Source organism: Hipposideros armiger, unplaced genomic scaffold, assembly GCF_001890085.2.
Source record: "Hipposideros armiger isolate ML-2016 unplaced genomic scaffold, ASM189008v1 scaffold_2, whole genome shotgun sequence".
Classification (NCBI taxonomy): domain Eukaryota; kingdom Metazoa; phylum Chordata; class Mammalia; order Chiroptera; family Hipposideridae; genus Hipposideros; species Hipposideros armiger.
In genome coordinates this window covers 5,922,817-5,945,257 of record NW_017731352.1, presented here as the reverse complement: position 1 = coordinate 5,945,257, position 22,441 = coordinate 5,922,817, and the positions used below count along the sequence as shown (strand labels likewise).

Here is a 22,441-nt window from a genome sequence, read left to right as displayed (position 1 = left end):
TGCTTTCTACTCGACCATCTTCCTAGAATCCTCTTCCACTCATTCTGTTTTAAGGGAACTCTGATTTTATTTGGGATAGCTCTGTGCTAAGCTAAAATACTTGATATTTCAACACAATTATAGATGCGGTGGCTATGTTCTATTAATAGCTCAGTTCTGGCCTGTAAAATGACCCTAGGGAGGATATCCCTTCTTGAATAAAAGGACAAAGCCTCATGAAGACAAGGCTTTTGACTTTATTCTTACCTGGAATGAATGTAGACGAAATAAGTGGTAGATAGCAGTGTTCTTATGACCCTGAGGACCATGAGGATGGTGGAACAGGTATGTTTCAATCATCTTTCCAGTCCGGAACAGCCCAATCCCAGACTTCTAATTTTATGAGGGGGAAAAAAAAAAGAAATTCTTGGTCAGTCAGCTACTGTTAGTCAGAATTTCTTTACTCAGAGCCAAATGTAAATCCTGACACACAATTCAAGCCCGTAATCCATCAATCTAGGGGTAGAAGCATGGGCCAATGGAGATATTTGTGTCTGACCAGCATCAATATTTTTCAGAATAACTCAGGAGATTGAGATTTGAGACCTGAGGTTCAGCTGCATAGAGATATAATGGATGTTAAAGAAAGATGGGTACGTCTACTTATAATGAGGCTTAAGCTTTCTACATTTTTGTGTACATTCTCCATTTCTTTGGATTCACTTGTCAAACATTACTGGCATTTTTTAGGCAGAAAAAGAAATTATTGTAGCCTCGTTATAGCAGTGACAGTAGGAAGAGGCGTGCTGATTGCGCCTGTTATATTTTAAAGCCATCGAAGAAAGTAGCTGGTCGTGCCTACTCTTTATTATATTTTGTTATGTACACATTTCCCCATCAGAATTTAATTAAAGCAAAGAGACAAGGAGGAGGGAATCACAAAAAATAAGAATCCAGAGGTCTGACAGTTATTTATGAGAGAAACTTTTCTTAAGCCTTGCATAGGGCACACTGGATAGGCAGTCAGTCAATGTTAGGCAAAGAAGAAAAAAAAGTGGGGTTAGTTTTAGATTGAATTGCAGGGACAGAGGTACATTTTGAATGCTAGTCAGATGATGAGATTTATTCAATAAAAATGTCTTTTTCCTGTACTCCAGTCTGACCTAATGCCCTAAGTGAGTGGAGCTCCATCTAATCTCTGTAGTGTGCTGTAATGTGTATCCCAACCCTGTACATAAGATTCATCACAGTTGGCAGCAATGACCAGGCCTGCTGGGGATGAGCAAGATGAGCAAGGGAGCCCGCCTTCCACCACCAGTGGCCACCAGCACAGTATTGAATGTAATGAGCATTATATAATAGTTATTAATTACAGAAATAGCTACCTTTGTCTATCATCTTCGGAGACTGTGCTACCTCCTTACGTACACAATTTCATTTAACTCTCACAATAACACCGTGCCTCGGGTCCTGGTTCTATCCCTTTTTTACAGTTGAGGAAATTGAAGCTTAAGCAAGTTGCCTAAGATCGGGTGCCAACACATGGTCAGGCTGGAACCTGAAACCCTGCCTGTCCCGGGACTATTGGACTCCAAAGTTAGTGTTCGTAGGCATGTCGGAAAATGTTGACTATAGTTTGCCTAATTACACGTTAAATAATCTCAAAATACTCTGTATTTTGTGCTTTGGTTTCTCTACAAGAACCAAAAGGTAATGGCATAAAAGTGGCCTAGTGAAGACTTTACTGTTAATGTAGAAAAGATGATTTCTGACTAAGGGTGGCTTTATGTCATCCTTTTTTATTTACTTCAGTTTTACGGCATGTGCTCTCCCTCAGGTGGGAAGGTGGGTCAGACGTGGGTGAATATGCTTTGCTGGAGTCACACACAGCACTGTAGTGGGGGCGGAGGAGGGAGAATGTACATTATGTGAGTGCAGCTTCACGTCCCATGGGCACGTCACTGAGCTGCCCGACTGTGGCAGCCTCGGTGAATCGTGGCATTTTCAGCTCTGTGTAGTAGTCCATTAGCAGTATAAATAAAAGTAATTCCACACCAGTGGAATAACTGCACCATTTCATACAGCAACTAAGTACTTGTCAAATCTGTATGCCTTGAGCTTTTTGTTTTTAGAGCTAATGATTTTGTTTACTAACTTTTATCTTAGCATTTTCCATTTATTTAAGTGTCTAAGACCCAGTCATAAAATTTTACCCTGAGCTAAAGCTCTGTATAGAAACTTGGCCCATTTGTGGGCATATTAAAAAGAGAAAGATAAGATACATTAAAATTTTTCTGATTCATGCTGCTTTGTAAATAGGTAGGTAGGTAATTCGATGATAGATAGATAGATAGATAGATAGATAGATAGATAGATAGATAGATAGATAGAAAGAAAGAAAGAAAGATAGATAGATCCATCACCACCCTGAAAGTTCCCATCTGAGTTTGTTTTCAGAAATGTACTTTGGCTGAGTCTTCAAGTAAAGTGAAGTGTGATATTTACAATAACGTAAAGTTGAAAATGGAAACTGGATGTTGAAGTTAGGCTTTACCGCTTGTTCATTGTGGCATCTTGAGAGAGTTTTCTCTGAACCCCACTTCCTCAAGTGTAAAACAGAATAGTAGTCACTAGCTAACTAGTTCTTGGGGCTTTAGGGAGTAGGGAGCAAATAAAATGATATCAATGTGATTTGTAATGTGTAAATAAGTCATTATACAGACTTAAAGGTGGGTACTGTTAGTGTACACGCCACAGCCAGCAGATGGACAGCTAACATCCATGAAGGTGACAGTGTCAATTTCGACCTCTCAGACAACACAGATTTATTGAGCTCTTATGATGTGTGCAGTCTTCCCTCACATCAGCAGAACTTATGTGTGTAAATTTATAACAGCTATAGTTTACACAGTGACATATTATTTATATAGCATCCAGGCATTCTGTACCTGTGCATTTTAAAGACATTTGAAGTTTCTCTGTAAGCACCCAGCTTTGTCTAATGTGAGCGTGTTTGATACAGATCTTTTCCTCTCTCATTATTGTTGTTGTTGGTAATTACATTTTTCCCACAGAGAGCCTTGAGCATAATGCGACCTTTTCTTCATAAGTCAGGATCCTGTAGATTGCTAAGGTATTCTGTTGGAACACAAGAGTCTTAGGGCATGGCTGGTGAGGGGCATGGTGCCATTGGCCTCTACTTTAAATGATCTCACATCACTAACTGTTTTGAATTCTTATACCAACGTTTTTAAATCCAGCCCCCACCCCTTTCTGGTTGTTAGCTCAATATTTTTGGCTAGTCTCATATACTTTCCTGTTTTAATCCATTCTCCTCTCTAATTTCCATTTACTAGGGTTAAACCTATGATTATTACTGGTCCCATAATCAACTGATGTGCTGGTCAGAATAGTACACCCCCCTCCACCCCCCGCATGTTACTTTACATGGTGAAAGAGACTTTGCAAATGTGATTAAACTAAGGACCTTGAGATGGGAAGGTCATCCTGAATTATCCTGGGCTCCATGAAATCACAAGCATCCTTGTAAGAGGAAAGCAAGAAGGTCAAAAGGCAGAAGGAAATGGGACAACAGAAGCAGAGATGGGAATGATGTGTTTTGAAGATGAAAAAGGGAACCAGAGCCAAAGAGCGCAGGTGGCCTCTAAAAGCTGGAAAAGACAAGGACACAGATTCTCCCTTGAAGCCTCCAGAAGAAATGCAGCCATTGTCAACATTGTGATTTCAGACTTCTGACCTCCAGAACTGTAAGAGAATAAATTGGTGTCATTTTAAGCCACTGGCAGCAATAGGAAACCAATACAACTGAGAAGTATACAATGCAGATTCCTAAGCCCCTCCCACAGAGATAAGGTTTTAGAGCTGGGTGGAGTCCAGAGATGAGGGGTTAAACTAGTCCCTAGTTTAGGTGAGTCAGTGGCCTGTGGTCCTTGGACCTCACCTATATTTACAAACATACCCAAAGCCCATTTATTTTTTCCCCTTAGAAATCTAGAGGTGGGTAGTCCTAGCATCAGTTCTCTTCAGCTCATCAGCTCAGTGACATCATAGAAGACCCAGGCTCCACGTCATCCTCTACCCCACCTCCCTAAGCACATGGGACTTCTGTCCTTAGTCTTCTTACAGCATGCCCACAAGACGCCTACTGCAGCTGCAGGCACCACAGCCTCACCGCCAGGAAGAAGGGAAAGAGCTCTCCCTGCATGCCTGTGTGTCCCTCACTTTCTAAATCAGAGGAAAAATTCTTTCCCAGGGCTTCCAGCCAGCTTCCCTTTACACCTAATTAGCCAGAACTGTGTCGCCTGGTCACCTCCAGCAGCACAGGAGGTTCGACAGTAAGAAACCTCAAGAAATGTCTCAAAACATTATCCTGTTTTCCTCCTCCTGGGAAACCTTTGCATCCCCTAAAACAACACTTACCTCTCATCTAGCTGTTGCCCCCCTCCTCCAAGATGATCCTTTAAGGGCCAAGTCCTTGTACCTTTTAAATCACCTCATGTACCACCAGTAGCACCCTTCACTTTTTGAAAAAAAAAATGCATTATCTTATTTAATCTTTATAAACTGTGGGGTGGGTAATAGTTCCCCTTTTTTTTACAGTTAAGAATCAGAGATTGAGAAACTCGACCAAGACTTATAAGTGTCGGATCTGCCATAACTGTGAAGCTCAAATTCTTAACCCATTGCACCGACCCAGTGGTTCTCGGTTGTTTAGTGTTAGCACATTTTCAAAATAGTATTAGACTTTTTGACACATTTGAAGAGATTAAAAACTCAAAGCAACACTAAACAAATCAATCATTACAACCATCATTGGAGAGAGGAGTGACATGGTCTTACTTTTGTTTTAAAAGGATCACTGGCCACTGTCTTGAGAGTACCCTAACCGTATTGTAATAGTATTGAGTCCCATCTGACTCAAGGTAAAAGCCAAAATTATTGCATCAGCTTATAAGACCCTGCACAGCCTGCCTTGATCCTCCCCATACCCTCTCTCCTGCCACCTCCCCCTCACCCACTCCTCCCCTTCCTAGAGGTCCTTGAGCCTCAGGCACACTCCCTGCTCAGGGCCTGCTTGCATTTTCTGTTCCCTTGACTTGAGTCTTCACCTCCTTCAGGTCTTTTCTCAAATGTTATCTTCTCAGTGAGGTCTTTCCTAAACACCTCTTCAAAATTGCACCCCCACCCCACACATCCACACCCAAGCACACATTCCCCATCTTCCTTCCCTCTTTTATTTTCCTGATAACATTTAATTGCTAATATACCATATAATTTACTAATTTATTTTATTTTCTCTCTTTCCCCTCACTAGTACATAAGAGTCACAGCAACAGGGATTTTTGTGTTTTGTTTGCTGCTACATCCCAGCTCCTAGAACCTAGGACACAGTAGGCCTTCAATAAACATTTGTTGAATGAATATATTTTTTATGCACAGCTCTGATGAGTTCTATGGGGTAAATTCTTAGACATGAAATGACCATATTACAGGATATGGACATTTTGGAAGGTTTTGATATACATGAGCAAACCTTGCCTTCCCAAAGTTTAATCCATTTACTGTTGAACCTTGAACAATGCAGGAGTTAGGGGCACCAAACCTCCCCCCTACAGTGGAAAATCTGCATATAACTTTTGACTCCCCCCAAATTGAACTACTAATAGCCTGCTGTTGACTGAAAACCATACCCATAACATAAACACATATTTTGTATGTTATATGTATTATAGACAGTAGTCTAACAATAAAGTAAGCTAGAGAAAAGAAAATGTTACTAAGAAAATCATACGGAAGAGAAAAATGATTTACAGTACTGTACATATTTATTGAAAAATATCCAAGTATAAGTGGACCAGCACATTTCAAACCCATGTTGTTCAAGGGTCAACTGTACACTTTCATCAGTGGCTGTGACAAAGCCCAGTCCACTCTGTTACCAGTTTTAACATATCTATCTGTAGCCAGCTTGGTATGTGGCAGTTATATTTCTTTTAAATTTATATTGCTTTGATTAGGTGAATTTGTATTTTTTCCAATGATCACTAGCTTCTGTCCTTCGCCGACTTTTTAAATTTAGTTTCAATGTTTTCTAATTTAATATTATTTTTTTTCTAATTGACCGATAAGATCTCTTTAGGTTATAAGGTTACTAAAGTCTTTGTTATTTGTATCACAAATTTTTTCCCTAGTTTGTTATTTTTCTTTCAATTTTGCTTATGATGTTTCTTGATATATAATTTTTTAGTGTAATCCATTTTAACTTTATGGTTCTTTTGCTTTTTTGTTTGGAAAGGTCTTATCTACCTCTAAAATCAATTATTCTGTCATTTTTTTAGTTCTTACATTTAAATATATATATATATATATATATATATATATATATATATATATATATATTTTATTCTTTAGTTAATCTCTAGTGTTTCATCGTGTTGTGTGAGGCAAGAACCTAATGTTCATTTTTCCCCTTAAGTAGTAAACTATTGCACACACCTTCCTTTCACACTATCAAGAATGCCATCTTAAGAATATACTAAATCTTTATATTAAAATGTTTCAAGTTTTTCAATGCAGATACATTTATATTTTTCTTTTGCCAGAACCCAACTCTTAATTATTACAGCTTTTTAATACCATTTTTAAAATTGATTTCTTTTCATTTGTTGGTTATTCTAAATAAACTTTTGAATCATTCTGTCAAGTTTAGGAATAGGTGTAGAGTTAACAAAATAAAAATCAGATCATGTCACTCACTCCCCATGAAAAGTCATTTAGTGCCTCCTTAATGCCTTCAGAATATAAAGGCCAGACCCCTTAATGTGGGATACAAAGCCTTCCTAGCATAACTCTCTAGTCTTGTGTATTGCTCCTCCCTGCCTGTGATTTACACTTCACATCTGCACCCACACCCTGTGCTATTTCTCACCTCCCCACCTCTGCTGCTCCATCTGCTTTAATGACCTTGACTAACTCCCATGCACCCTAAGACCCACCACCACTTCCCCGACCACTTTCACACTGGCCAGGCTGTGTGTGTGTGTCCACTGTCACCGTGTGCATGGCTCTATCACCATGTAACCTGTTGCATCACCATGATGAGTTAGTCTTCCCCGTGAACTCAGTGGGGGCCTCCAGCAGCACATTTTGTATTTCTAGTACCTGGAGTGCTACCTGTCCTACAAGTAGTAAGTGGTATAGATAGATTAGAGGAAAATATCCATGGCTGGCAGTAGGGAGCTAGATTGTTGTAATAGTCAAAGAGAAAGATGATAAGAGTCTTGACTAGGACAGTGATGGGGAAAACGGAGAGGAAGGGGACATATTTGAAAAAACATTTAAGAGAGAAAATTGACAGGACTTCGGTTAAATGTGAGGGGAAGGGAGAGGGAAGGTGCCTTGAATCTTAGCTTTCCAGCTTAGACGCCAGGAGCACCTTATTGGCGCCTTAACCACATTTAGGCCTTTAGGAGGAGGGGCAGATTTAAGGAGGATGCGATTAGGACAATTCCAGATGTGCTGTGAGTTGAAGATGCCTTTATGATACCCAGTGGAGATGTCTAATAGGCAATAAGACAGAAATAGGCTAATTATATACTTTTATTGTTCAAACCAGGACCCTTTTGAGATTGAAACAGGGTGCTATTAATAATTATGCCAGGACAAGCATAAACTAGGAATGACCCTGAAAAACTGGAATATATGGTCTCTCTCTAGATAAAGGTCAGATATGAAGCTTAAAGAGAAAGGCCTGGAATGTGGTTAATGATTTGTGAATCATTAGCATATAGATGCCCTGAGAGTGGGTGAGGTTGCCCTAGGGAGAGTTTATAGGATGAGCTGAAGAGAAGAGGGAGCCAAAACAAAAGCATTGGGAACGCAAACATTTATATAGTGATTACCAACTGGCAAAATTTTTTCAAAACACTCGTGTCTCCAAATTTTCTTGAAGATTCTGATATCCTAACCAACCATTCCCATCCCCCACTCACTTCCATAACCCTCTCTGGTCGCAAATTGCAACTGGAGGTAGTTTTTAAAAGGTCGAGATCTATAAGTTTGTAGGGTGGGCAGAATAAGAGAAGCCAGCAACAAACAAAACAAGCAGAAAACTACAAGTGGCCAGACAGATAAGAACCAGGAAACTATATAGTAGGAAACTATATAGTTGAACCAAAGTTACTGAAAGAAATGGTTGGAGGTGGTCAGTAATGTCCATTTGAAATGCCAGAGGGAGGGTCAGTAAATACGAGGAACTGAGAAGTATCCGTTGGCCTTAGCATTTAGGGGGCACTGGTGCTCTTTTCTGGAGGTGGTCGACATAGTTGTCCAACAGAAGCTAGAGGAAGTAGGAGGGGCTAAAGCTGTGAAGGGTTAAGACAGCAGTAGCCACCAACAGGCCTGCTCCTATTGAAGCCGAGGGAGGATTGTTTCTTGTTTTCAAAGTGCAGATAGAGAGCTCTGAGTCTGTAATTTATTGACTGCAGGAAGGAGCCAGTAGAGAGACGAAGGCTGAGTGTATAGGACAGGGAAGAAATATAGGACAGGGAAGAAATAGTCATATCGAGGCATTTTGCTCAGCCCCATTTTCTTGTCAGGGGTACCTGTGCTCTATACAGTTGAATGCCACCAGTCTGTTCCAGTGGGAGTCATTTTGACTTTGAAAACCATCATTCAGATGTCTTTCTATTTGGTTAGCTTGGGCCTAGATTTTTCTCCCTCTTTTTCACTACAGACTCAAGATGGGGAGCCTTTGAGTAGAATATAATTGATCTTCTGGTTTCATTGATTTGCTGAAATGTCCCTGGTAAAGTGTTGATAAACCATCAATCTAGATTTATGGGTTGATATGATATATCCTTATTGACAGATTTAGAAACATAGACTGCAGATGAACATATTCTGTTAGAATATATACGACGTGGTATTGTATGTATTAGAAGGAAAAGCGAGTTTTAAACAGAATTGATTTTATTTTCCTTGAGAAACTTCATTAAGAAAAAAATGTTAAAAAGAGAAAAACATACTAAGTTCTGGAATAGAAACTGTTCTGTGCTCTGATCTGCTCCCTCATAGTAAGAAGTTAGTGGTAAGGCTAACTTCCTCAGAGAGAAGAAGGCAGGGACACCAGCAAAAGGAAAAGAGGCTTAATTGCTCAGCAAAGGCCCAAACATGCTCTGAAAAGTAAAGATTTCAGGCTTAATGTGCAGGGAACAAAAGGCCGTTGTGAACTGTGTACAAGAGTTGGTGAGAGTTTGTATTCTGCCCCTTTTTTCTGTGGGAGTTATTTCCTGTTGTTGACTAGTGTTCTTTATTTAGAACCACCTAGCTTCAGAATGCCTGCTAGCACGCAAAAAAAGGTGTGTATTTAAAATATAGGTTTATTTCAAGATGATCTCTGAAAAAAAAGTCACACTAGTATGCACTGAGACACCACCACATTCCCCAGGTCAAGGGAGTGAAGATAGATGTGGGCTTTATTCCTCAGATCCCCATATCAAGAGACACAAAATAAGGAAGAATCAAAATGTGTTTGGTATTGCAGTCAGTGGTCAACTGAACACCAAGTGAAAGATAGTTCATGGGGAAAGTGTGTTTCTGTTGTTTTTAATCAGCAACAAGATTTCACTTTTTAGTGCTAAATGTGATATTTGGCATATTAAGGAAGTAACAAGAAGCCTTCCATATTTTGTGAGGAAGCTTTTATCCTTTCTAGCAAGATAGAGGTTAGCCTGGTAGGTGAGAAATATACCCCCAAACACAGGCTTTAAACCAATTAAAGCTAATATTTGCCATATCAGCTGGGATTTCTATTAAGAACTTTAGGTTACCCTAGTATTATTATTGAATTTTATAATCTCTTATTGAGAGAGAGAGGGAGGCAGGGAGGGAGAGAGAGAAAGAGAACTGTTTACCAAAATGAGTGAAAGGAATAAGTTATTACTGAAATAATGGGAAGTCAATAAATGCATGAAATACAAATATTACCCAATGATTTATTAATAAATATTAGAAATTGTAGGAAAAAATTTTATGAAGTTCTACTTCATAAAACTATAAGGAAGAAAGACAAAACATTTTTTAACCTAATAAAATCTAAAACAACAAATTCAAATAGTTTATTATAACATATTTATTGGCTTTGATGTTTTAAAAATAAAAATTAAACATTATAGATAAAATACATGCCACTTGTGTGTCTCCCCGATCCCATTACCCTCCTCAGTTTACCAGAAATAACCACTTTCCCAAATTTTTTTACCTCTAATTTTTTTATTTTATAATTGCATACATATGTATTTATAAACAATACATAGCAATGTTTTGCATGTTTTAAAATATTTTAACTTTTGTCCTGTAAGTCTAGAATGGTTCAACTGTTGGTCTGGAGCTAGAGACTGATGCTTGCTCCTTAAAGCAATTGTGTGAATCTCTTAATTCTTAGGTTCAACTGGGGGGGTATAAAATCAGCCCTTGCAGGGGTATTTACACCACAGAAATCTGCAAATGCTGCTGATAAGGGCTCCCCCCCCCCCACTCCGCCTTAGGCTGTTGTTAAACATTTGCTAGCACACCACTGGTGTTTAGCTTTATACCATCCTTGGGAGGATTGAGGAAATAGTCACTTTAATCATTTTCTGTAGGGCTTATTTTTTCATGGAACCCCAGTTGAGAAAGACTGCATGTATGTGGGCAGGGTGCATGCATCTCTAACTTTACTAGATGTTGTCAAATTATCTCCAAAGTGGTCACTCTGATAGCTGTGAATTATCTGTTTGTAATTTGCAGTTTCCTTATTACTGAAAAGGTTGAGCATCTTTTCACTTGTTGAACATTTGAGTTTCTTCTTTTACCCTTTTTTCTATTGGGCTATATGGCTTTTAAAAAATTGATTCAGAATTCTTTATTCTGAATACTACTAATTTTGTTGATTTTATGAATCACATATATCATTCAATAGCCTTTAGCTTGCTTTTATCTTGTTTATATTATATTTTGTTTAATTTTTAATATAATCAAAGTTACTGATCTTTTTTACTTTATGGTTTGTGCATTGGGTGTCTCTTCTTAATAGTCAAAGTCTCTGCAGGAATCAGAATTCCACTAAATGATTCAACTAAAGAGACTTTAATAAAGGGACTTTTTACAGAGATGTGACAAAAGTTGAAGCATGGAAGACCAACAATAGTAGGAAGCTGTTACTATCCTTAGGTCTAAAGGGGAAAGGGGAGAAATGGTGTTTCTAGCATCCGTGAGAGTTGGCACTCTGGAGAAGGGGCCGCCTGCAGAAGCTGTGATTGTAGAGGGGTGGGTACTGCCATAACAAGGCCCAAAGCAGGAAGGAGCATGGAAGAAATACCCCAGCCTCTCTCCCCTCTGACCTACTGATCGCTTCCTGGTGCCTTCCTTTTGCTGAACCCAGTTGGAAGCTAGCTGGCAAAGGAGGTGGTCAACATTTCAAGGCACAGGGCAAAACAGAGACAAGCCAAGAATGAATTTTAGGAGACAATAATCACACATTCCTAATCCTGAGGCCATAAATACAGAGGGTGCCAAAAAAAATGTACCCACATTTTAAGAAAGGAAAAACCTGTATTAAAATTGTAGTAATATATACCAATAACAAAAGATGAATACAAGTCATGTGTATACATTTTTTTGGCACCCCTGGTATATCTTCCTATAGTCTCTCCTAAGAGTTTTAAAGTTTTGTTTTACACATTTAGATTTCAGTTCACCTAGTATGTTTTTTTTGGAAAAATATTAGATACCTAATTTTGTTTTATTTTTCATGCAGGTAACCAGGTGACCCTTAGCCATTTTTTGAATAATGTATTTTTTCCCACTAATCTGTAATCTCAACTTTGTCATATTTTATACTTCTATATGTATATGTATATGTGTGGGTATATTTCTGCACTCTTAATTCTGTTCTGTTGCTCTATTTATTTGTTCCTATGCCAACACCACTCTGTTTTAATTCCTAGAGCTTTATAATAAGCCTTGATATCTGATGGGACATATCCCCCATTTTGTTCCTTAAAATTATTATTTCTATCTTTTGTCCATTGCTATTCCAGATGAATTTCTGGATTTGCTTTACCAGGTTCCATGAAAAAAAAAATTGAGATTTTAAGTTGCAATTGCATTTAATTTATTGATGAGTTTGAGGGATTGGTATTTATGTCATATTAAATATTCTTGTCCATAATTGCTATGGAGCCTCATTAATTCTGATCTTTTCATTTCATGAACTTCTAGAAAGGTTTCTATTTTCTCGCTTTTCATTTTTGGCTGTAACGTGAAAATAATAATTCTGGAGTCTTTATCTTTACAGCTGTTAATTTTTACCACTAAAACTAAAAGCCGGATGTTTAAGAGTTTTAAAGTGGTAACAAATCAAAAATGGATGGAAAATGAATATCTGATTCATTAAAAAAGTTTTCTACTTTCTGTAATTTGGACTTTAATTTCTTAAAGGAAGTTAAAAGGAAATATAAATGGTGTTGAAATTACTAACATTATTCCTGCAAAAGCTATTTATCTGTAGCCCCAGTATGGATTGTGCACGCTGTAATGAGGCCAAATGAATCACTGTAGTCAATGTCAGGGAATCTGGCTCTTTTTAAGTGAGATTTTTTTAATTTGATGTGACTCTTTCACATGTATGTTTTCTTTGAAAAGAATCATCTTTAGGGATGATCAAATACATGCATTGTTTGAGCAAACAGAAGATTGAAGAGTATGTATTTATTTGTAACATAACGGAATGGCAGTGGGCGTCTATGCTATAGATGATATTCTCGTGGTATTTGCTGCCATCCAGTCTGCTTTCTAAATTTGGTGTTACAGATTCAACTTCTGTTTTTTAAAAGGGAAGTTACGTATAGCTCATTCACACTATTATTTTCTCCTTAAAAGCCAGTTTCTCTGATAATTGCCCATTTAAGGAGTTTCATATAAATCAAACAAGACAACAGTTTTGAAACAAATATTACTTGGCAACATTAAATCTTTTGTTCAATATTTAAACATGTTTAGAAAAACAATAAACTGGTTACACAATGTATCTAATTGGTGTTGGTGTTTATCTGAGATGCTTGCCTTAGTTTCTTCCTACTTGACTTCACTGTACATTTCTGAAATTTTAAATATAAAAATTTTAAATTTAAAAATATATTGTTTCAATTTAAAGCAAGGGACAAGTATTATTGGACAGTTTGATAATTTTGGGAAAGTCTTGCTTATTCTGGCAATAGGTTTTTAAAAACAGTTCTACACTGGTGACTAAAAGAAAAGATAAAGTCTACACCGCCTTACCTAACTGTTACCTCTCCTTCAGAAACCAATAAAAATTCAAAGTAGCAAAGAGCTGATTCATTTTTAATTGTATACTAGATTTACATTTATTAAACTATGTTCTCTGTCCACATGTTTATTTTCTAATGATATCACATAGCCTGAACATAGATGCATTTTCTGGGCACCTATATACACATTAAAACTGAATATTTTTTTAATTTCTCAAAGTAGAATTTTTCTAGCTAGGACTTCAAAAAATGCTTGAACTATGTAATTTGCATTCCCCAAGTCACCATACTTCTCTTAAATGACCTCTTTACTCATAGGTGATTTAAAGGTACACAATCCTAGATTGTTTCTATAATAGACATGAGAATATGTATAGCAGAAAATAGAATTTAGTCTAGCCAGTCATATATATTTGCTTGATTTTGAAACAGAAGACATTGACATTAGAATAATAATTTTGAAAAAAATGTTTTTTCCTGTCATCATTTTGCCAAGTTTTTCTGGAAATTAACATTGGTTGATGACATTCAGAACATTTGATTATTGGCATATTTTTATATTCCATGACCAGGAAGGGTATGGAGGTGATAAAGGTAAATTGTCATTTGAACCATTCAAGTAAATCACTTGAAACTTTGGATAGGCAAATCTTTTTTACCCATAATTATCAAATGCTCCTCTGTATTTAAATATGATTTAACTGAGACTTTTATTTCTTAAACTAAGTAGGAGAAGAAAATCTTTATAAAGAAGTATGGGATGATCCCTATCTCAAATTTTGATTGTCGTTATTATATCAGTGAAAAAATATCACCTTTCTAGAAACCATTTTAAAAAATAAGAAGTACGGGATGGTGGAATTATGGCAATAATTTATCTGCAAGGTTGTTCCCCCAATAGTAAGGCTGTATAGATGAACTCTTAACAGTAAGTACTTTGTGAGTGCCCATTAGTCCTTTTAACTATGTTAAACCCAAATGGCATATTTTAGAAATGCTGAAAAGCAGTTGTAAGTAGAATATTATATCACTCACAGTGGCCCCTCTCACTGTGAAGTTTCCCAAATACTGCTTTAAGCAGTGTATGTGTATACACACACGCAGAGCTTAGGCAAAAGGTAATGAGAGGAAAATTTTAGCAGGAAAGATTAACCCTTTGAGTTTATGAAGCTGTTGTAAACTCGATAGCATTCCTTAATTTATCATTCAGTGAATATTTATCAAATACTCTTGTGTCAGGTACCATTCTAAAGGCTAGGGATAGAGTGATGACAAGGTTTTATGAACCATATTGGAAATGAGTGAGGGGCTGGAGGGTATGAGGAGTTTTCTTTCTTTTTTTTTTTCTTTTTCTTTTTTTTTTTGGTTGTGATGTGTGTGGGTTTTTCATTCTGTGGGTTAAAATGTGGTGCTAACAAAGCCGAGGGCAGGCAGGGTGAGGTTCTTCGTGTAAGAAGTAGCATCGTTGTTATTTCGTGATTCTAGTGTAGGGTTGAAACCAAGTGGTGTCCAGATTCCGGCACAGCAGCTCTCTCCTGGCAGCATCTGCGTGTTAGCTCTGTACTTCCTGTCTGCAAACCCTCCTCCCCTTCTTGAGGAGTTCATACTCTTCTCAAGACACTCAGCTTGAGTCTTTCCTGGCCTCCACAAAATGTATCGAACATTATAAACCTCGCAGTCTCCAGACCTTCTCTGTCCCTGGGAGTCAGCTTGATGAAGGCAGAGTTCAATGGGCAGGTCCTTCTCCAAGCCTCTGTTTACTCATCTGTAAGACGTGGGAAGTAGTACGTGTCCTGCGTATGGCACAGGGAAGGTGTTATGAAGAGCAAACAAGCGAATCCATATGAAAATGCCTTATAAACCATCCTGCTTCTATACAAATGTTGGGGCAGTGTATTACAGACTTCACAGCGAGGTGACTTGAATCATAATAGGTTAACAAATCTAGGAGAATTATGGATAGGACTGCTCGAATCTGCTTTCTGGGTATGAAAAATAATTCAAAGAACATATCCAATTGAAGAGAGCATATATTATCATTATTTGTACTTCTACTCGTTTCTTTTAGAAGTGTGTGAATGTGAGGTTGGTTTTATAGTCTTCCAGTATGAGCAGATTATCTCATTTGTGCCCTAAAACTCTTCCATGAAGCTAATCCCATTGTAGTCACTTTTCATAGACTCCTAGCTCTGGGAAGGGGCTACAGAAATCTTCGAATCCAAGCTCCTCCTTTCATGGAGTGTGGAAGCAGCCCCTGTGATTGATGTTCATGGTCTGATTCAGCCTCACCACTGGCTGTAGCTGAGGAACTGGACCCAAAATCTCCTGACCAAAAAAAAAAACCTGTGTTCTTTTCACTGGAACCTATGCTGCTCCTAAATCTGTGACATAACAGATTAAGAAACTAAAACATCAACAACTAATCCTAGTTAAGTGATTTATCTTCAAACTCCTACTCCAGGCCTCTTCATCTCACCAAGCTGGTTCCCAGGGCCAAAGCAATCTGGAGGCTGTGCTATTTCTAACATCCATTAAAGCTTTCTGTGGAAGCCAGGAGGGCTGAGTGCCTTGAGAAAAGTATGAACTCCTCAAGAAGGGAGGATGGTTTATAGACAGGAAATAGAGAGTCAACATGCGGAGGCCACCAGGAAGGTAGTGCTGTATGGGGAACTGGGGTCAAGGAGAGAGGTTTCTGAGAAGCGACCGTCTTGGTAGAGTGGCATCTGGCAGGAAGGGAACCCTGAAATCGTCACCAGGAAAGGCCTTCGCTTTCCATCTGAAGAGAGAGTGAAAACAAAAGCTGGAGCCTTTAACGGGGGCTGCTCCAAATTGGACCTCACAATTTATCTGGGGATCTTAATGGAAAATAGTGGCAAATGGAATAGGAAGGAAGCTAATGCCCAATAGAAGCAATCTTCTCTAGTAACGGTTAGAAGGAACTAATCAAAAATACTAGAAAAAAGAGAATGGTTTTTAAAGCCTTTTCTTCAAATATTATCAAGATTTAGATCCAACTTAGAATTTATATACTGTCAGATTTTTAAAAGAGAAAAGGCATATCTAACAGAAGAATGACCCTCTCTTGGAACATAAGGGGTGTCACTGCAAAGTAGTTCAGTAACAGTAAGAGAAACTTTCTAAAAGCAGCCCTTCACTGGAGTTGAAGCTCTACTGTGTGAAGTGTGACTTCAGGGAGAAGCAGGGGGTAAAAACCTGACAAAAGTGAGTGGAAAAAGAGATAGAGAAGAGTTTGCAGGAGCAGATGAGTTAACTTGGTCCTTTGATACAGTAGTCTTAACTCACTAATGGCTGAAAAGTACTAGACCTGTCTGTGCTATCTTTGTGAGAGTATTTAGTTTTCCAAATCATTGTATCTGGTATAAACTCCTTCATAATCAGGTGATGTGACTTCCAGAACTTTATTTTGAAGATTTATTAAACAGTTTTCAGTTATTGGTGAATGGGAAGTCCACATTCAGTTAGGAGCTCTGTATTTTCCATGAAAAGTTTATTTTGCACAGCTGGCTGTATACAATGTGTTTCATAACTGAAATGTTTACTTTTTTTTTTTTTTTTGGCCATAAGACCAATGTTTTCATGGTGTATAGATAGATGAGTTTTTTTAACCAATATTTCATGTGGAACTTGAAAGATATAAAATATAATAAAGGAGAAAGAAAAATTAAAGTTTGAAAACTGTTTTAAAGTCTGTGTCTTAGTTTATGTAGCCAGCTTGTCCTTGTGTCATTTCTCTGATGCATGCTAATTAAGTGCTAAAAGTGGCCTTCAGTTAGTGCAGTAGTCTAGTAGTTTGCCAGATGTGAGGGCACAGAAACTTTCAAGAGAAGCAGTGAAGTGCAAACTAGTACCCAGAACTACAAAGCTGTGTTAAGAAGTACCTCTCTGAAATAAACTCATGACTAGTTTTTAAATTACCAGCACCATTCTAGACTTAGAAAACCAATGTTTCTTTTCTCCCTAAACAGGTATGTTCCTGATAGTTACTTGTGGATGACTGGCCTAATTTCTTATATGTGAAAGTGAGAGGGAGAAACTTTAAACTCTAAATCCTGAGGGTAGGATTATTAAAAATGGGCTTTTAAATGTCCCAAAGAGTGAAAATCACACTTACATGTTCATGAAACATGTCTTGCTCATTTGCTCATTTTTTTTTTTCCAAACCATACCATTGCATACTGAAAGGGAGGGGCTTGATTTCAAAAGTTCTGGAGGGCCTTTTCTTATGCTGGTGGACTTGGATTTTCAGGGCCAGACAGGGATTGCTGTGCTGGGCTGTGGGGACTTGGCCGGGGGAGAAGAGGGGGGTGTTCACCACCTGGTGTTGGACCACATCAGCAGCTGTTGAAGCTGCCACTTCATGCTTTGACTTCTTGGTGAAAGATGCCAGAATGTACAAGTGGGGAAGTGGGACTCGTTTATAACATGTGCCCTGATGGGATGTTGCAACCTTCAAAAGTGTGGAAAGGTGAAAACTATTTCACCCCCAAAACTCAAGTTGCTTCTAAGAACTCAAACCTTTACTGAGCATGTACAGAACACGCGCATTAGCAGAATCCCATGTCCACTTTGAAGACACAAAAATGGTCACTTTGATCTTAGTTCTTTTGTACAGGAACACTGCATTTGAGAATCCATTTGCTAGAAAATATCCAAGTGTCACAAAAATTCTGCAAGTCTAACTTGCTGCTAACTTCAATTCCTGAATAACAGTTTAAGTTCATTTTAAATTCAACTGAGCTTCTGGCCTCCACTACGAAGATATCACAGGAAGAGATTATTGCAGCTTCTATTTCAATGGCTTTTCCTTAAAGTGAGCGCTGAAAGTATAAGTGAGTGGGTGGTTAGGAAACTGTTAGTAGTTAGTGTCGTCTCTAAAAGGCAGAACTCTGGAAATGAAAAATATCTTGGCTTCCTGGCAAAATGTTTGAATGCTGTGCCACCCGGGCACAAACTGAGCAGAACCTGCAGAGGCCCCTGAGCACTACTTCCATGATGTGTAATTTGGAACACCATTATAATGAGACTTTCCAAAGATATCCACGAGTAATTAATTAGCTTTTGGCATTGGTTATACTTAAAGAAAAGTCTGTATAAGATTTTAATTATACGGAGGGTCCAGCAAAAACCTTTTTCATTGCCCTTAAAGATAAAACAAGAAGCATTGTCTCTTCTACCAACTAAATTTAGCCCAGGTTTAATTTCAGTAAGATCATCAATTTGATTGATAACAAATCATTACAGAGCAGTTCGAATAGATCTAAACTTGTCTTGATGTTAACGACTTATAATCACCTTTATGTTAGGTCTTAAAGCTTTATTATCCTTAAATATAACTAGCATAGTGGACCATTAAACACCGAAGTGATCTGAGATATTGATTGGGGTGGCAGCCAAAATTTTAAGGTGCCTGAGTAACTTTTTGTAACATCTTAACACTGATCACGCATGCAACTTTTAAAAATAAAATACTTTTTTTTATTTTCCAGGGGAACTGGCTCTCTTTTCCTAGGGCTTTTTAAAATTCGCACCATTTGGGCATACACACAACCTCTCCCAATAAGTAGTGCAGAGCAGAAGGTTTCTTCGGGAGAGGGAAAAGGCTATCAGCGTGCAACTTCTGAGCCGAGGACGGAGCCTCCGGGCCTCCCTGCGTCTCCAAGCCTGGCTTCCCGGTCTGCGTGGGCTCTTCCAGGGCCAGCGACCCGCTGCCGCGTCTACATCGCGGCGCAGCCGGCCACGAAGGCTGCAACTCGGTTCCTTCCGTCCTGCTCGGAAAGTACTGTTGACTTGGTGACCCATTTTGAGCGTTGAGCCAAGGCCACCGCGTGCATGGGGCATTTTCTATCCCCGGCTCTCGCTGGAGCCCCCATCCTGCCACTCGGATGTTTGCGGGTCACTCGTGAGTCCTGAGACGGAGGCGTCGGGGAGTGTCCCAGCTGCGGACGCTGCCGCCCGTGACCTCCCGGGACTCCCGTCTCGAAAGCCCCGGGGGGTGGCGTGCACGCCGCGCCCCCCACCACCCCTGAGGGACCCTGCCCGCACCGCTGACCGGCCCCAAGTTGCCGAATAGCTCAAATGCTTGTCATATTTGCGGTCGCGCGACTCAGCGGGCTGTGCGCGCGCTGCTCTCGCCGCCGCCTTTGTCACTCGCCGCTCCGTCATTTGCATGAGTCTTCTCTGGAGTGTGAGGGGATTATTGGTGGTTAGTAATGGTCCCCTGGCCGGAGTGTCTCTCTCGCTCTCTCCCCCTTTCTCTTTAAGCCTTTCCTTAAGAAAAAAAATAAAGGGCGCGCCAGCCAGAGAGGGAGCCGTGGGCCGCGCTGCCAACCGGCGTCTCGCGTGCTCCGCCTGCCCCTTCCTGCTCCTCTGGCTGCCGGGGCCCCGCTCGGCATTTATCGCGCCTCCCGGGACCGCCGGGGGAGGGGGCGGGGCCGCGCCGAGGGGCGGGGCCGCGCGGCTGAGGGGCGGGGCCTGCCGAGCCCGGGGCCGCAGCTTGCGGGAGGCTCGCTGGCCGCACGTCACTCCTGCACGGCGAGTGCTGGAGCACGAGCTGCCGCTCGCTCGGTCAGGGCGCCCCCTCCGCCCGCCTCCAGCTTCCTCCTCCGCTGCCTGCCGCCGCCGCCTCCTCCACCATTGTATAATGCTCCGAGCGCACAGGCAGAGGACGGCGGAGTCTTAGCTTCGGTCTCGCCTCCTGCCCGCTCCCCGGCGCCACCCTCGGGCCCCCGGAGCGGGGGACTCCGTATGGAGCGGGAGTAGCTTGAGGAGTGGGCAGAAACCCCTCCTGATGCGTTAGTTCCCAGGTGGAGCTGCATGTGGTAAGTTCTCCCGGCGCCAGGCTGGAGGGGATCCTCGGATGCGCTGAGCTCCCGATGAGTGGGGGGCGGTGTTGGGACCCGGCCAAGGACCCGGAGAGCCGGGAGGGCGGAGAAGGGCCCCGGGCGGCCGCGAGGGTCGCAGACGCTTCCGCGAGAAGAACCTGGGCTGGAGCAGGTACCCGGAGGAGCGCTCCCTCCCGCTGCTTCCCGGCCCCGCGCCCTTGGACCTCCGGGGCGAGGGCCGGGGACCCCAAGCGTACGAGGGCAGATCTGCTGGGGGAAGGGCAGGGGACGGGCAGTCACGGATGGGGTCAGGAGGGGGTCGGGAGCTAACCGGAGCCCAGCAGCGGGGCCGAGGGAGCTAGGGGCTGTCGCTTTTACAGCTGGGATGTGTGTGCGTGTTGTGGCGGTTGTGTTGTTGTGAATGTGCGAGACTTTTTTTTTTTAAGGTTTGGATTGCTGCCGCGAAGGCTGCTTCACTTTTGAGTTCCGTGGCTGGGTTTGCATCCAACTTGCTGTAGTGTGTTTCTGTGAGTTTTCCTGTGTTTTTGGCTTAAAAGCACCCCATCTCCACCCTCTTTTCGCCCGTGCGCAAGTGAATTGATTTTTAATGTATATGTATAGTAAACTTAATGCCTCATGTTTTTAAGTTAGAAATCTACAAGTCATCTTGGTGGTGACTGCCTATGACTGAAAGGGAGGGGGCTGAGGGGAGCCAGCTGTTCCAAGCCTTGGACTTTGTACCATTAAGACAGAGGGTGCTGTCAGAGGGCCATTGCATCGAGAGAAAATCATAAATTGTTCTTATTTTTACCCCCTTGGTCATGAGCTAGCTTACCTTTAGCAGAAGTAATAGTAATAGATTGAGACAGGAGTGGAGTTTTGGGGTTTAGTCTTTAGTTTCACGAAAAGATTAGATATATTGTAGTTTGTCTTAGAATAACTTTAAAGCTGGGTAGTTTCCGGATGTTTCAGGAGGTGGAAAGTAAGTTTTTACAGGCACTGAATGGGGAAGGACAATCAGCAGGGTGAGATATCCAGCCTCAGATTATAGCAGTTTTTATTTGAATCGAATCGAGCAGCCCCAGTTAGTCTTAAGAAAGATAGTACGTAAATGTTTTCAAGCTTTGTTCATGAAATACGCTTTTTGATTTCCCAATATATGTTAAGAAATATACATAACGTGTGTAAAGAGCTTAGAAGTTGTGGTAGCCAATAGGATTCCTGAGGCCTTAAGTGTTCAAAGTAGCCTTTTATAATTAGGGACTAACTAGTCTCTGACAGGAGTGAAGTGGGCTCTTGGCTCCACTCAACCCCTGGAGGGCAGTCCACCTGAGAGCCTCCGGGTTGTTTTGCTGATGGGGGTAGGGCGGAGGGGGGAATAGTTGCTCAGCTAACTAGAAGGCTTGTCTTGCCCCTAGAGCTCCTCCCATCCCTCCCCCTTTTTATAGCAGTCTATTCTGATTTGAGTGTGCTAGGGTGTGCTGTGAGGATGAAAATACCCATCCTAAGATTCCAGCTTCTGACAGGAACAAGAAGAGCTTGTTCATGGATCTCTGCTTTCCTGTTCATTTCATCAATTTCTTTGTGAAAAAAGAAAAAGAGAGAGAGAGAAATGTTAGCAAGTTTTCCCTTAGCTTCATTGATTTACTTAGAGGTGTTATATGTTAATGTAAAGTTATTTATATTGTTCATCAAGTTTGGTACCCTTCAAAATAATATTTACTTCTTTCCCCTCCTCCTAATAAGAATGGTTAAAATTTATACTTCTTTTCCCTCCTCCTCATAAAAATGAGTTATAACCATGTTACTCTTAGATGAGAAATCTTATGAAATGGATTTGACAGCCTTTCTTTGTTTGTTTGTTTTGAACATTCAGCTCTGTTCCTTGCTTTATTACAACAGGTAGGAGAGAGGACTCACATTTTATAATACCAACCAAGTGTGTAGACAAGAGGTGTCCTAGGGAACAGTTTTATTGTCAGGTGAGTGTCACAGCTTCTTAGGTAACAGCTGCTCAAGCTTGTTTCCCTTTAAAAACTAAGAGAAGGATATTAATTCAAATTTAGAAAATCTTCAGACTCCTATTTTCTGTATTGTCTCCCTTGAAAGCTTTTTAAATTCAGAAGCTAAAATATAAATTTTACTCAGTTGCCATGTACTGATTATTAGTAATGAGCATAGTAACATAATATATATTATATTTTTAAACTCACTCAAATTTGTGTAGCAACTGATGGCTTTGGCACCCACTATTTTCAACAGTGCTCCAATGGCAGAATGAAAATTACA

General features: G+C 40.4%; 1 protein-coding gene across 5 annotated transcripts in view; it reads left to right on the top strand.

Moving 5' to 3' along the window:
- SERTAD2 (SERTA domain containing 2) overlaps positions 1 to 22,441 on the top strand; it is a 121,860-nt gene that overhangs the window by 78,967 nt on the left and 20,452 nt on the right. The window contains exon 1 of one of the 5 annotated variants that reach the window (XM_019635437.1): positions 19,844 to 20,149. The exons of the other annotated variants lie outside the window; for them this stretch is intronic. The gene's annotated coding sequence lies outside the window, so the exon portion shown is untranslated. Of the gene's footprint in view, positions 1 to 19,843; positions 20,150 to 22,441 lie in introns of those variants that run through there. 5 annotated transcript variants of the gene reach the window in all.